Source organism: Terrapene carolina, unplaced genomic scaffold, assembly GCF_002925995.2.
Source record: "Terrapene carolina triunguis isolate 2854851 unplaced genomic scaffold, T_m_triunguis-2.0 Scaffold42, whole genome shotgun sequence".
NCBI classification, from domain to species: Eukaryota; Metazoa; Chordata; order Testudines; family Emydidae; genus Terrapene; species Terrapene triunguis.
In genome coordinates, this window is record NW_020664393.1 from 4,462,329 (window position 1) to 4,475,057 (window position 12,729).

The 12,729-nt window shown below is 40.2% G+C and overlaps 1 protein-coding gene across 2 annotated transcripts in view; it reads left to right on the top strand.

Annotated features, from left to right (window-relative positions):
- Positions 1-12,729, top strand: part of SLC22A16 (solute carrier family 22 member 16) — a 52,289-nt gene that overhangs the window by 20,975 nt on the left and 18,585 nt on the right. The window contains exon 1 of one of the 2 annotated variants that reach the window (XM_026653674.1): positions 8,297-8,352. The exons of the other annotated variant lie outside the window; for it this stretch is intronic. The gene's annotated coding sequence lies outside the window, so the exon portion shown is untranslated. Of the gene's footprint in view, positions 1-8,296; positions 8,353-12,729 lie in introns of those variants that run through there. 2 annotated transcript variants of the gene reach the window in all.

Sequence of the window (12,729 nt, forward strand, 5' to 3'; positions counted from 1 at the left end):
TAGAATTCACCTTGCAGAGCAGGAAGCCCCCCATTAGGTGGAATTTTAAGACTCCAGGATTGCTCACAACTACTTGCATTAGTAATATTAAAAGGGAAAATGGCATGTCAGCGGCCTTACCTTTACAAAAGAAACAGGATTGGTCAATTCTTGTCATTCTAGCATGAGGGGCCAGTTTTAAAATCTATACCGTGTGTTCTTTTTAGAGTAGTATAAGCTTCTAACAGTATTTTTATGGGTTGGCAGTAGAAAGATTTGAAGATGGGTAAAAATAAAATAAATCATTGTGGATATAGATGCATTAATGAAGTAAGTTTCATGCTTTTTCACTAAAAGTGAATTCTCCACAATTCCATTGAGTTCTTCTGGGTGCATGGCATTAGATGGCAAATGCACTCTGCTTTTCTAAGAAATATTAAATAAATTAGATTAAATACTTTGTGGCAGTAACTAACTCTCATTTCTTTTTTCTAAGTTAATAAATCTTTAGTTAGTTTATTATAGCATTGGCTACAAGTGTCTCTGGTATGAGGTCTAAGGTGCAGTTGACCTCGGGTAAGTGACTGGTTCTTTGTGACTGGGAGTAACCTGAATATTGTTGTGATTTTTGGTGTAAGGGACTACCACAAAGGCAAGTTTGCCTGGGTGGCAAGATAGATCAGAGTACCCAAGGGGACTGTCTGTGACTCCATGGTTAGGCTGCTATAGTGTTAGAGGAGTTCACACTTGTTACTTGGTTGGTGAAATCTAAGTATAGAACTCACAACCAGTTTGTGGTTTGTGCCCTGCTTCTTGACAGTCTGCCCTGAGTTTGGCACTCACGCTCTTAAGCTTCTCCAGACAGCTTGACAGTGCTCATAAATTCTGTGGGTTTCTGTTCTCAGGTTTTACACTGGTGTGACACAATTGACTTAAATTGAGTTATCCAAGATGTACATTAGTGTTCTGAGTGCAGAACTGAGGTGTTTCCCTTCATGATGGCTGTGGACTAATGACCAAATTTTAATGTGGGATGAGCACGTAGGGCTCATATTGACCTCAATGGAAGCTGTATATGTGCATCAATGGACAGAATTTGGATCACAACTCTTCTTCTCCACCTGGAGAATGGAGTTAATAAATTGTTTACAAAAAACCCACCTAAATAAGTGCTCTGCTCTTAAATTAATGCAATTCTGTGCACACATTGTCACTGTCTTTTCTCTCACTGGGCCCCAGAATGTCATTTTAGCCCTTTCCTGATCACCACAGGTTATAGGAGTCAGGCTACATCTGCGCTGGAGGAGCTAGCATGTTTAAATTGGTTGTCAAACAAAGCAGCACTCTTCCGCTGTAAACCAGCACTGAAAATGATCGTTTCACTGATGGAGTGAACCAAGTTCACCTAGACATGTAGCACAGTTGGCAATTGTTTTAAACTGAGGAGGGAAGGAAGTCTGCCGTTTATGACACTCAATGTCAAACAAAGGAGTGTCTATTGTAGGCTTGAGGGTACTCCCAAATCTATATTTCTGTAGCATAACCAATATAGGGCTGCTAAGTCTCTCATTCAAACTCTTTTCATCACCAAAAAAAGAAACTTAGAAAGTTTAGTATTTAAAGTTTTTTGGTTTATAGTTGGAAGAATGTTGTACATTTTTCACTTCCTTAAAAAAGGGGGTTAACAACAGTCACTGGAAACAGGTTATTACAAGAGTAGTAAAGATTTATTTTACTCTTTCTCCCTTTGAAGCTACCCAATCAAATGTTCACTGCACTGTGTTTTCTAAAAATGAGCAATTTACTAGTGGAGTGATTGGAAAGACAAGCAGGAAAAGTAATTTTAGTTCTCATAAAACTTGTGGAGTAGTATGAGCCTTTTTCTAATTACCGGGCAGCCTTGCAGCTCTCTGCCATGGAGCTGCAGAGATAAGGAGTGTGAGGTAATATCTTTTATTGCACCAGCTTCTGTTAGTGAAAGAGACAAGCTTTCAAGCTACACAGAACTTGAAGAAGAGTTGTGTAGCTTTAAAACTTGTCTCTCTCACCAACAGAAGTTGGTCCAATAAAAGATATTGCCTAACCCACTTTGTCTCTATAATATCCCGGGACCAACATGGCTACAACAATGGAGCTGCAGAGAGTTTTTTTTTTTTTTTTTTAATTTATTTATAGCCTTTTAGTGGCGAGCAGCAGATTTTTTTTTTCAGAATTAAGCTATTTTTTTAAACTTTCACGAAATATGCCATATTATCATATCATTAGTATCTGACAATACGTTTTGTCTAAGTCATAGATTGCTGTAGCTCCCTTGACTTCAGTGAAAGTACACAGAGTTACAGCAGCTGAGGCTCTGGCCCCTTACCTTGACATCTAATATGTTAATTTTCTTTCCAGATACTGAAATTACAAGGTTGAGAGTGGCTTTTGTTGCAAATGTAGACATAAAACACAGGTACATGAGAGACTCTAAAAAGGTTACAATAAATCAAAAGTCCCTTTTACTCTAAATGGAAGAAGGATGTTTTGAGAGAAATTTAACAGAAATATTTATAGAAAAGGTAGATCAAGGATATTTTCATGCAGTATCTTGATCAAGCATTTATGTGGACATTTTATGCTCATTTCACTTTGGGCATTCATTAAAAATCTACATTTTGGAATATAACGTAAGCAGTCTGACCCAGCCTTTTACATTTGACACAATAAGACTGACAGAACCTACTTCCCAAATAATTGTCCCCCATTGCAAATCATTGAGGTAGAAAAAAATAACATGCAAACACCTCATGAAAGGATTCAACGTGGCTAAAAATATGGCTCAATATATGCAATTGAAGTTAATTACTTCCTACTTTTTCCCTCCTTAATTGTAGTTAATGTACATTTTAAAACTGAAGGTCATTAATAAACATAAATTAAAATATACAAAATTCCTACAATAAGGTTAGACATCTAGATTTAAAACAAGAGCTAGGTTAAAGTTGATTTTTCTGACATATCTATTTTTCATCGCAATTACAATGAGTCACTCTCTCGCTCTGTCTGTGTATAAGTAGTATACTGTTATATTCCAGGACAAAAAAAAGTTTTATAGTTTAAAAAAAATGTTTTGGAAATTCATGGTTTAGTTCATCTGTGGCTATTATTTCAAATTATTTTTTTATTTTTTGAAAGTTAATAATTGAAACAGTGAGTATGCCTAATATAATGTGTATGTATGTTTGACTAATTAATCTATCCTGTCTTTTGTATATAAATCACTTAGCCAAAAAATGCCATTTGTTCTGAGGTCAATGTAATATCCAGGAAGAAGATCAGTTATGGCAGACTTTGGCTAGAGTAGCCTTGCTTTGGTTTGTGAAAATCATATTTTTAATGCTACGGTAATGTCATTTTCAATTTGTAATACATATGAGAGTATACACAGAGAGTACACTTATAAAGTTTGTGGACAATACCAAGCTGGGAGGAGTTGCAAGCGCTTTGGAAGATAGGATTCAAAATGATCTTGACATACTGGAGAAATGGTCTGAATTAAATAGGATTAAATTCAATAAGGGCAAATGCAAAAGTACTACATTTAGGAAGGAATAATCAACTGCACAAATGCAAAATGGGAAATGACTGTATAGGAAGAAATAATGAAGAAAAGCATTTGGGGGTAATAGTGGATCACAATCTAAATATGACTCAACAATGTAATACTGTTCCAAAAAACCCCAAACATCATTCTGCGTTATATTAGCAGGAGTGTTGTAAGCAAGACACAAGAAGTAATTATTCTTGTTTAGTTTGGAAAAGAGAAGACTGAGAGGGGACATGATAGCAGTTTTCAGGTATCTAAAAGGGTGTCATAAGGAGGAGGGAGAAAACTTGTTCACCTTAGCCTCTAAGGATAGAACAAGAAGTAATGGGCTTAAACTGCAGCAAGGGAGGTCTAGGTTGGACATTAGGAAAAAGTTCCTAACTGTCAGGGTGGTTAAACACTGGAATAAATTGCCTAGGGAGGTTGTGGAATCTCCATCTCCGGAGATATTTAAGAGTAGGTTAGATAAATGTCTATCGGGGATGGTCTAGACAGTATTTGGTCCTGCCATGCGGGCAGGGGACTGGACTCGATGAGCTCTCGAGGTCCCTTCCAGTCCTTGAATCTATGAATTCCACTCATCACTTATAAAGCCTCAACTGGAGTACTGTGTCCAGTTCTGGGCATCACACTTTGAGAAAGATGTGGACAAACTGAAGAAAGTCCAGAGGAGAGCAACAAAAATTATTAGAGGTCTAGAAAACATGACTTGTGAGGAAAGATTGAAAAACTTGGGCTTGTTTAGTCTAGAGAAGAGAAGACTGAGATAACAGACTTCAAGTACATAAAGGTAGCTATAGAGAAGAGGGTGATACATTGTTGAGGACAGGACAAGAAATAATGGACTTAAATTGCAGCAAGGGAGATATAGGTTAGACATTTCCTAACTATAAGGGTAGTTAAGCACTTCAACAAATTACCTAGGGAGGTTTTTAAGAACAGGTTAGACAAACACCTGTTAGAGGTGGTCTAGATAATACTTAATCCTGCCTGAGTGCAAGGGACTGGATTCAATGACCTGTCGAGGTCCCTTCCAGTCCTCCATTTTGATGCTTCTATGATTGTGAACAACAAACTCTCTTATGAGAAATTAACATTGTACCTTAGGAAGAGAGTGGCAGAATTATAGAATTAAGTCAATCATTCACAAATCATAGCAGACACAGCACTGACTTTTACCTATGCCTAGGACTCAGCCTTTTTCTGGAGAGTCTGCAAAGTGCATGAAAAATGAGTCATGCAAACATTTAAAAACAGTAACCTAGCTGCAGAGCATTATGATAATAGAATCATAGAATCATGATTTGGACTACTTCTACATCCTGGCTATCTGAAAACTTATTTCTACCTTGAGTTAGATGTTAAAGATCAAATTCTTCAAGTGCTTGTCCACATATATATTCCATTGTTGGTGCCTGTGTACCCAATACATTCAAGACAGATTCTTTTGGCAGCAGTGTCCATTGGGGTGGTGCTATATCCTGAGTGCCCTTGTGCTTCCAACTGAGGGCATAAAGGGTGGGACAATTCCAGTTGCCCCTCAGTTCCTGCTCACCATCCATTACTACAAGTTGGAGCTTGAAATTATTGTCACTTTCAGATTTGTTTAAACAGATAGTTGGATATTTAGGCTACACCTAGGAAATAGGGGTGTGATTCCCAGCTCGTGTACACATACTCGTGCTGACTCAATGAGAGCTATTACTTTAAATAGTAGTATAGTCATGGTAAGATGGGCAGCGGTGGCATGGCTTAGCCATGCTGAATGCAAACTCTCCTGAACCCCATGGCTTTGTATTCGGCCATGCTAGGCTGAATCGTAGGAAGTCTGTGAACAAGTAACAGACTTCAAACAGCAAATTCTACTTCTGTTTACCCAATTAGGTCTTAAAGTAAACAGATCCCACAACAGAAAATAGAATTCATTGGGGGTATTCTGGACTATGCAGCACTGATGGTTTATCTACCTCCAGAAAGATTCCAAATCATACTCGACTTATACACCCATCTCCAGGCTCACCCCTGAACATCAGTAAGAACATGTCTCAGACTTCAGAGCCATAGGCATCTCACATCTTCATGACTCAGCATGCCAGATCTCACCTGTGCTGCATGTGAAAAGGGTGGTTGAAGTCTTTACATCAGCCATGCAAACATCATCTGGGTATGCTGGTTCACATTTCATCTGTTGTCATTAAAGTGGTGGATGGACCTAAAAAAAGTCTACTGTAGAAAGTTTGACCCAAGGCATTCCCTCTGGCATTGGCCACTGTCAGAAGACAGATACTGGGCTAGATGAACCTTTGGTCTGACTCCAGTATGTCCCTTCTTAGGTTCTTATGATATGCACAAATCCTTTTATATCAAAAGGAGTTTCCCAAACATTTCAATCCAAGCACACCTGTTTAGATAAAACAATAAAACAAGTTTATTAACTACAGAAAGATAGATTTTAAGTGATTACAAGTAATGAGGCATAAATGTCAGAATTGGTTAAAAGAAAAGTAAACGCAACTAATACCTAACTTAACAAGCTAAGTGAATTCAAAGCAAAAGTCTCTCTCACCACATGTTCTAGCACAGTGGTCACCAACCGGTTGATTGCGATCGACTGGTCGATCCTAGAGGATCTCCCCGTCGTTCACAATCTCCGGCAATGCAGTGTGGCTGTCGCTAAGGCAGACTCTCTGCCCACCCCAACCCCACACCACTCCTGGAAGTGGCCAGTGCAGCCCCATGGCCAGGGGGCGGGGCAGGGGTCTCCCTCCACGCGCTGCTCCTGCCTGCAAGCACTGCCCCCACAGCTCCCATTGGCCGGGAGTGCTGCGGGGGTGGTGCTTGCAGAGAGGGGGCAGCACAGCGCCACGTGCCCCCAGACTCCTCCAGGGGCTGCAGCAGTGTGTTGGCCCCTTCCAGGAGCAGTGTGGGGCCGGGGTAGGCAGGGAGCCTGCCTTAGCCTCGCTATACTGCCAACTGGGCGCCGCTGGAGGTAAGTGCTTCCTGGCAGGAGGCCGCACCCCAAGTCCCACCCTGAGCCCCCTCCCAGAGCCAGCACCCTGTACCCCCTCCTGCACCCCAACACACTGCCCCAGCCAGACCCCCTCCCAGAGCCAGCACCCTTACCCCTTCCTGCACCCCAAGCCCCTGCCTCAGCCCTGATCCCCTCCCAGAGCCAGTAACCCATACTCCCTCCTGCACCCCAAGTCCCAGCCCTGATGCCCCTCCCAGAGCTAGCATCCTGTACCCTCTCCTGCACCCCAACACTCTGTCCCAGCCTGGAGCCCCCTCCTGCGCACACACTCCCTCCTAGAGCTTACGTTCCTCACCCCCTCCTGCACTCCAACCCCCTTCCCCAGGCTTAGACCAGGCTCCCTCCCACACTGCGAATCCCTCAGCCCCAGCCCAGAGCCCGAACCCCAAACCTCTGCCCCAGCCCGGTGAAAGTGAGTGAGAGTGAGGCTGAGTGAGCGACGGAGAGAGGGGGGATGGAGTGGGTGGAGCTTTGGGGAAGGGGCGAGGCCTCGAGGAAGGGGTGGGGTAGATCCTGGGTTGCCCTTAGATTCAAAAAGTGATCTTGGGCATAAAAAGATTGGAGACCACTGTTCTAGCATGTTCTTACTGGCTTAATTCCTTTCTGCTGGGATCTCTCCCCAGTCCAATGATGCTTCCTTTTTCCTTCAAGTGCTGTGCATAGAGATGAAGGGAGAGATATCTTGGGGCATCCGTTCCCCATTCTTATACCTTTTCCTCTTCTTTGAGAATCATCTCCAGCTGGGATACAGGAGACAGAAAGTATGTGGGGATGGGAACCTCTAGCTGTTTCTTTGCCAACATGTAAATTTCTCACTCACACCTTTTTCTTGCCAAAGACTGGCCACTTAAAACAGGTAATAGTCCCTTTGATTTTGTTGACACCTGGCTGAGGTGTCAGTTTGCCTTTTGTCTCTGAGGAAATGGTTTGTGGCTGCTTCCCCAGATATGGACTATGTCTTAGTGACATCATACTGTAGTATCTTATAACTTTACATACAATGTTGCCACACACATTTTACCAGGACAGTAAATATCAGGACATCATGAGTTTTCAGATGATACCTTAGAAGGCCTACTTTGTACAAAATGTATCATAGTCTTGAAAAAGGGGTGAACACAGGGATACACTGTCACACCCACGTGCCCAGATCATCCCAGCAATAACTCATCTCTGCCCTAACTATTCCTTTGAGAGTGTTATGTAATCTCTTTCTGAACATTTCTAGTGATGGCACTTCAATGACCTTCTTTGAAACACTGTTCCAATGTCAACTTGCTCTGTTAAAAAATGTTTTATTATATCTGATCTTGATGTCCCCTTCTTTAGTTTGAGGCCATTAACTTCTTGTAATACATCCTTGGGCAACCTTGAATAAATCTTCCCTTGCTATCATTTCTGTGTATGGTGCTATTAAATTTCCCCCTCTTCTTATTTCTTTAAACTGTATAAATTACAGTTCCTTAACCTTTCCACATTCTTCTTTTTATCCTGTAAAACAGCATCTATCTCTTTAAAAAGGAATAAAAAATTTACTTGAAATAAAAATTTGTGTCATTTTTCATTCCCTCAATCTTTCGAGAGTTTAAATTAAAACTGGATACAACTGGTTCTTGTAAGTGGAAAGGGAGTTTTTACTGTGTAAAACAACTCTATCATATCCTTTTAATAATTATTATTATTATTGTCATCTATTTGCAGAACCCAAATGTGAAGTCTGCATAGTCAGGATAGTGGATGGATCAGGAGATTGGTAAGGTTGGGATCCAGAGACTTTCAGATTTGGGTAGTTGGTCTATATTTACCCCCAGATTGGTAACAACCAAAATTTTTGCCATCCAATGGTTGTTGAGAGAAGTGGCTCTCAACTTTTCCAGACTACTGTACCCCTTTCAGGAGTCTGACTTGTCTTGTATACCCCTAAGTTTCACCTCACTTAAAAACTATTTGCTTACAAAATCAGACATAGAAATACAAGTGTTACAGCACGTTATTATTAAAAAATTGCTTACTTTCTCATTTTTACCATATTATAAATTGATTGGCATATAAATATTTTACTTATATTTCAATGTATAGTATATAGAGCAATATAAAGTCATTATCTGCATGAAATTTTAGTTTGTACTGACTTCACTAGTTCTTTTTATGTAGCCTGTTGTAAAACTAGGCAAATATCTAGATGAGTTACCCCCTGGAAGATTTCTGCATACCGAGGAGTACACATATCCCTGGTTGAGAACCACTGGTTTAGAGGCCTTTAGAGTAAGAATTGGTGGCCCTCAGTGTATTTCCTGATGCACAAGTGCCCAGAGTACAAAATAGTACTAACATTTTTACAACCTTTTTGGCAGTCTTAGCAAAAAGGTCAAATTAAATGTAGACCATAAGGAAATATATGTAATGTAGATAAGTTATGTCTTCATGGCAAAAAAAGATGTTTTTACATCAAGATAACTATCTCAGTGTAAAATCCTAGAGGAGACGCGGCACTCCAGTTTTTAATGTCAAGCTGGTCAAGGTCAACCCCAGGAAGAGGAAACAGGGTTGATTTCAACTAGCTATATTGAGGTGAAAACTACTTGTGTCTTGTCCCCACTAAAATTTTACTTTGAGATAGTTATAATGTAAAAATAAACTTTTATTGCAGTGAAGACAAAGAGACATTGATGGCTGCAATACAATGTTATGAAGTTAACACTACAGATATACAATTTAAGGGCCCAATTCAGTGAAATGCTAAGTACTTGCTGTGAAGCATTAAGGCCCATCATGTTCAGTGAGAGTTGGGGAAGCTCAGCAACTTGCAGGATTACTTCCTAAAAAGGTGTTATTGGGTATTCAGTGACTACTGCCAGGTTCCCTCCTCTGGGCCTTGCAAGGTGTCCACTGTAACGTGCAGGATGGTGGTGGGATCCTCACTAAGTACGGCATCCAGTACAACATAAAAGCAGCAGATCTGGGGGGGCAGCTCCAGATTTTATGTTGGCCTCCCTTATTTTTTGAGAGGGCTGCCAGTGTTCCTTCCCCTTCACCTGGCTTTGCTGCTTATCTGAATCATGCCCGATGACTTGCTGCATGCCCTCTGCAATGTCCGAATATACATCTTTATTACTGTGATTATTTCTCATCTGAGCTTGCACTGCTCCTTCTCCCCTAGGGTGACCAGGGTGAATGAACAGAACAGGTAATCATCCATCCCCTGTCGCCCATTCCCAGCTTCTGGCAAATAGAGGCTACGGACACCATCCCTGCCCATCTTGGCTAATAGCCATTGATGGACCTATCCTCCATGAACTTATCTAATTCTTTTTTGAACCCTGTTATAGTCTTGGCCTTCACAACATCCTCTGGCAAGGATTTCCCCAACTTGACTGTGCGTTGTGTGAAAAAATACTTCCTTTTTTTTGTTTTAAACCTGCTGTCTATTAATTTAATTTGGTGACCCCTAGTTCTTGTGTTATGAGAAGGAGTAAATAATATTTTTTATTTACTTTCTCCACACCAGTCATGATTTTATAGACCTCTATCATATTCCCCCTTAATCATCTCTTTTCCAAGCTGAAAAGTCCCAGTCTTATTAATCTCTCCTCATACGGAAGGTGTTCCATACTCCCTAATCATTTTTGTTGCCAGTTTCTGTACCTTTTCCAATTCCAATATATCTTTTTTGAGATGGGGCAACCAATCTGCATGCAGTATTCAAGATGTAGGCATACCATGGATTTATATAGAGGCAATATTATATTGTCTGTCCTATTATATAGCCCTTTCTTAATGATTCCCAACATTCTGTTTGCTTTTTTGACTGCCGCTGCACATTGAGTGGATGTTTTCATAGAACTATCCACAGTGATGCTAAGATCTTTTTTTGAGTGGTAACAGCTAATTTAGACCCCATCACTTTATATGTATAGTTGGGATTATGTTTTCCAATGTGCATTACTTTGCATGTATCAACATTGAATATCATCTGCCATTTTGTTGCCCAGTCACCCAGTTTTGTGAGATCCTTTTGTAGCTCTTCACAGTCTGCTTTGGACTTAACTATCTTGAGTAATTTTGTATCATCTGCAAATTTTGCCACCTCACTGTTTACCCCTTTTTTTCCAGATCATTTATGAACATGTTGAATAGGACTGGTCCCAGCACAGACTGCTGGGGACACCACTATTTACCTTTCTCAATTCTGAAAACTGACCATTTATTCCTACCCTTTGTTTCCTACCTTTTAACCAGTTACCGATCCATGAGAGGACCTTCCCTCTTATTCCATGGTAGCTTACTTTGTTTAAGAGCCTTTGGTGAGGAGCCTTGTCAAAAGCTTTCTGAAAATCTAAGTACACTATGTCCACTGGATCCCCCTTGTCCACATGCTTGTTGACCACCCTGAAAGAATTCTAGTAAATTGGTGAGCCATGATTTCTCTTTACAAAACCATGTTGATTCTTCCCCAACAAATTATATTCATTTATGTGTCTGACAATTTTGTTCTTTACTATAGTTTCAACCAGTTTGCCTGGTACTGAAGTCAGGCTTACTGGCCTATAATTGCTGGGATCACCTCTAGAGCCCTTTTTAAAAATTGCCGTCACATTAGCTATCCTCCAGTCATTTGGTACAGACGTTGATTTAAATGATAGGTTACAAACTACACTTAGTAGTTCTGCAATTTCACATTTGAGTTACTTCAGAACTCTTGGGTGAATACCATCTGGTCCTGGTGACTTATTACTGTTTAGTTTTATCAATTTGTTCCCAAACCTCCTGTAATGACACCTCAATCTGCGACAGTTCCTCAGATTTGTCACCTAAAAAGAGTGGCTCAGGTTTGGGAATCTCCCTCACATCCTCAGCCATGAAGACCGATGAAAAGAATTCATTTAGTTTCTCCGCAATGGTCTTCTCATCCATGAGTGCTCCTTTAGCATCTTGATCATCCTGTGGCCCCACTGATTGTTTAGCAGGCTTCCTGCTTCTGATGTACTTAAAAACATTTTTTTTGCTATTACTTTTTGAGTCTTTGTCTAGCTCTTCTTCAAATTCCTTTTTGGCCCTCCTAATTATGTTTTTACACTTCATTTGCCAGAATTTATGCTTATTTCTATTTTCCTCACTCATATTTAACTTCCACTTTTTAAAGGATGCCTTTTTGTCTCTTGTTGTTTAGCCACGGTGGCACTTTTTTGGTTCTCTTACTATGTTTTTTAATTTGGGTTATAAATTTAAGTTGAACCTCTATTGTGGTGTCTTTAAAAAGTTTCCATGCAGCTTGCAGGGATTTCACTTTTAGCACTGTACTTTTTAATTTCTGTTTAACTACCTTCCTCATTTTTGTGTAGTCCCCCTTTCTGAAATTAAATGCTACAGTGTTGGGCTGCTGTGGTGTTTTCCCCACCACAGGGAGGTTAAATTTAATTATATTATGGTCACTATTACCAAGCGGTCCAGCTATATTCACCTCTTGGACCAGATCCTGTGCTCCACTTAGGACTAAATCAAGAATTGCCTCTCCTCTTGTGGGTTCCAGGACTAGCTGCTCTAAGAAGCAGTCATTTAAGTTATCAAGAAACTTTATCTCTGCTTCCTGTCCTGAGGTGAAGTGTACCCAGTCAATATGGGGATAGTTGAAATCCCCCATTATTATTGAGTTTTTTATTTTTATAGCCTCTCTAATCTCCCTGAGCATTTCACAGTCACTATCACCATCCTGGTCAGGTGGTCGGCAATGTTCTCTCTAATTTTTTCCATCCATGTGTGGAATAAAGTTTGTTATATGCACCGAGGTATTTGCCTATGTGCGCCACCTGTAGAAACAAAAAAACCTAGATATAATATATATTTTAAAAAAGTTACCATAGGGATAATTACTCCAGCCAGGACAGGTTGGCATTTTAGAACTCACTACTCAGAGTATTACATTCAAGTGGAAGAGAAATAAAAATTATGAAATGCATAGACCAGTCAAAACACTAAAATAACACTTTGAAAGAATAAAATTACAGAGAATATATATGCATTGCAGGAAATACCAAGAACAACAATAATACAAGTATGTGTTGGGAGGGGAGTGTGAAAGAGACTGTGTGTGTGTGTGTGTGTGTGTGTGTGTGTGTGTGTGTGTGTGTGT